Raw genomic sequence first — 4,135 nt, 5'->3', positions numbered from 1 at the left:
CACTCTTGGTCCGGACGACATACCAGTGGAAGCATGGAGGTGCTTAGGAGAAATGGCAGTGGGGTTTTTAACCAGATTGTTTAATGAAATCTTGGAAAGTGAGAGAATACCTGAGGAGTGGAGAAAAAGTGTTTTGTTACCGATTTTTAAGAATAAGGGTGAAGTTCAGAGCTGTAGTAACTACAGAAGGATTAAAACTGATCAGTCACAGCATGAAGTTATGGGAAAGCATAGTGGAAGTTAGGTTAAGAAGAGAGGTGATGATTAGTGATCAGCAGTATGGTTTCATGCCGGGAAAGAGCACTACAGATGCGATATTTGCTCTGAGAGTGTAGATGGAGAAGTATAGAGAAAGTCAGAAGGAGTTGCATTGTGTCTTTGTGGACTTAGAGGGATGCTTTTCCAGTAATCTGGATGATATAAGTAGACCAGGATGGGGGCACCGTGTGGTGTTGGGAGGGGGTGTTGTGGAGACCTTTTGCCTAGGGAACCAGTTGACTAATGGCCAGCCCTGATTTACATTGAAATTGAACTGAAGTTCACAACATTCTTCACAAAGTTAGGATACTGCATTTATTTGCTATAAACATAAGAATGTGATCAGGCATAGAACTGTACAGGTTTAGAAGTCCTTGCAGTATTACTGTATTTGAGGTAGACGTGTACTATACAGTTATCTTCAGTTTTTATCATCTACATATGGTTATCCAGCTTCTGTCTCTGAAAATAAAATTTTCAGTCAGCGTAAAACCCAGTGTTAACTCATGGTCACATGAACTATGTCTAAGAATTGTACTCAGTTGAACAGCAATTAATTTTAAACTGCTTTAAATTATCCAATATAACTGCGTCTGTTAGGTCATGTAAAACAATTTTGCTAAACTGAAACATTCTCTGTGAAGTGTGAAATCTTCATCTATGGTACCAGTGACTTGTTCAAAGAATGGTGCTATGTTTAGAAAGCAAAATCCACTGCAAAATCATAATGATCCTGATCTAGAAGCAATAAGTCTTCAATTTATTTCTCTAACATAACCACAATAACATGTTTATTACTTTATAAATTATGTACATTAAACTAATGGACCAGTAATTATCTAAATCCAATGTCCCCTACCTATTTTTGTGAAGAGAAACCATGACTGGTTGCCACCACTTCTTTTTTATGTTGCTGTTGTTGTTGTTCCTTTGGCTTTTCCCGGTTAGGGGTCGCCACAGTGGAACACCGGTCCGCTAATGATTGGCAGTAGATTTTCATAGTGCCGAGGTGCCAGCTCAATGCCCAACCATCAACGAAGGCATGCCCATTTACGCATGTCTTTTGAATGCCACTTGACTGCAGGGAGGACATGCAGACTCCACACAGAAGGCGCTCCAGCCGAGAAACGGGAGAACCTCTTGCTCTGAGGAGACAACACTACCGCTGCACCACCGTGGCTGTCACCACTTCTCTTTTATGCAAATACCTTAAATCTATTTTAAAAGGATTGATAAGTGCATATTTGATTCTGTATAATAAAGCCCGTTTTTGAGTTCCTGAAATCTACTGTTCTTGGTTTTTCTTCATATACTTTTATACAGCATATTCTGTGATAAATGGTATAGCATCACTTTGTTCTAACACAAATATTTATTTATTTGCTGTTTTGAATTTCCATTCAGATCTTTCAGAGCAGATATATTGAGTATATGTTTTTTGCAGTTAGAAAATCAAAGTATTCCACAGAAACCCGCATAGACACAGTAAGGATATGCAGACTTAGAACTTAGAAAAGAATTGCAGAATCAAGCACTATGAAGCAGCAATACTGTGCTACCCTCATTAGCACCTTCTTTGTCTTAATGTGCTATGCTTGTTTCAGAAAAGTGAAAATACCGTTTGGCATAGATTTGTAAAGTCTCTGCAAAATGTTTACTATGGTACAAGATGTGACAATGTTGAGGTACTGCCATCTCTGCCTGAGAGAATAGGGCAGTGCATGTATAACATATGCCAGCATTGTTAGCTGAAGTTTTGTAAATAATTTTGTGTCATTTGACTATCACACTGACTGGTACAGATGCTTGTGTTAAAAATGTATCAACAGTGTTACTATAACTGATTAAATTTCCACAGGAACATCCAATAGACCCATCAATGGCTATATTTTGTAGATATAAAGTTTGCAGCAAATTTCCACAGGAACATTCAATGAACCACTCAGTAAGTAAAATCTGCAACAAATTTATTTGGTGACCGCTTGCGTGGCATAGATACACCACTTCATCAGACCTATTACTAATGAAACATTCAACTTTTATATATCCATGTTAATTAAAAGACAACCAATCATCAGTTAGCAACTATTAACTTGAACATACCTTCCTTAAAAAAGTTGCTAACTGATGATTGGTTGTCTTTTAATCTTATCTACAAAATATAACTATTGAGGGGTCTATTGGATGTTCCTGTGGAAATTATATCTTTCTTTTTTATCTAAGGACCCTGTTCTACTGCTAATGACTCGCCTTGTATTTGGATATAACTAATTAAATGTTTAGGTTTAAACAAAGAATTCTGGAAGGGAAGAGTAGAAGTTTTTTGAAATTGTTCTATAATTTTCAAATACTGCAACAGATCTTAGCAAAGCGCTGACTGTGTGCTGTACCAGAGTCAGGTGATTAAATGTGATGTCATTCTATAACCAGCACTGAGAGGCTGGAACTCACACAACAGTTTGTTTTGTTTTGTTTTCTTTGGAACCTGATCTAAAAATCTATAACAGTAATCACAGTTAGTTGAGTTCAGTTCAGTTTAGTCGGAAGCTCATCACTTTGCCTTGTAGAAGCAAGTATCTCAACATCCTATCTTGTCTTGATGCATTAATCAAGTTAGCTAGGAAACAGTTATTCTTTAGACAGTCAGGAAATACACTGAGATTAGTTGAGTATTGTTTTACTGCATCTGTTTGTCCAACTGTGTTAGGTTTGTTTCTCCAGTGATGTTTATTGTCCTTAGATATTTAGTATTCCCGTGTTTTCTATTTTTTTATTTATTAAATATTTTATACCTTTCACTATGGCTGGTCTTTTAGAAAATACTTTTAAAATCTTGAGAGTACCTATGCTTATTTTAGTGATGCCTTGGCCCTCCGAAAAGCCCTGCAGCTTTGGTTACACTCTACCATTTATATTAGTATTGATTTTACTCAGTATAATTGAATACCCTTTTAAGAGACTGAGAGAAGTGGCCTAGTGGCAGCAAGGTTACCTTATAGCCTGGGTAGAAGGGGTACAGCTAGTAAATCTGTACCAGCCTTTCCCAGGAGTGTGTGTGTGTGTGTGTGTGTGTGTGTGTGTGTGTGTGTGTGTGTGTGTGTGTGTGTGTGTGTGTGTGTGTGTGTGTGTGTGTGTGTGAAAATCAAATACCCAGGTGTGAATGTGTCAGCTACTTGGAACTGGGACATGGTGCTCCAAAGTGAGTCTTGTTTGGGATCTAGAGAGACATAGAGGTCAGTCCTAGATCTGGAGCAGGTTCCTTGTGTGCTCTTGGGGGAATTTGTGCTTGATGCAGAGAGCTGCATTTAAAATACTGTATAAATCCATTCCTGTTTTTAGTGACCTCCTCTCACCAGTGCCAGTGGTGAGGATTTAGGCTCCTTGGTTACTGGCCCATGGCAAAGAGAAGCCATCACACAAGATACTAAAAGAATGACATATAGGAAAGACAGATGCAAGTTTAAGTTTATCAGTTATATTAGCTGGTGTATCTATGCCAAGAAAGCGGTCACCATGACAAAAGGAGAATATTATGTGATACACTGAATAAAAAAGGCATTTTCCTATTTAAATATCTCAAGTATCCTTATAACTTACAAAACAGTGGCAAATGGTACATCAAGGACACTAGCAGAGTAACTGTTATAATTGTAAAACTGGAAATAGAGGTAAAGGAACTGAAGAGTGTCTGCCAGGGTGTGAAATAAAGGCGTTAGTTATTTGGTAATAAAAATACTTGGGGTAGTTAAACAGCTTTATTTGCAAAAACCTGTAGACTTCTGGTAGTTAGGGTATTGTATCCTATATTTATTTAGTAAGTAACTTTAAATTATAGCACTCATTTTTTAATATTGTTGTACATGAGATTTTTGTGTTA

The sequence above is a fragment of the Protopterus annectens genome, chromosome 9.part0 (assembly GCF_019279795.1).
Source record: "Protopterus annectens isolate FY-2018-M chromosome 9.part0, PAN1.0, whole genome shotgun sequence".
Classification (NCBI taxonomy): domain Eukaryota; kingdom Metazoa; phylum Chordata; order Ceratodontiformes; family Protopteridae; genus Protopterus; species Protopterus annectens.
This window is presented reverse-complemented; position numbering follows the sequence as displayed.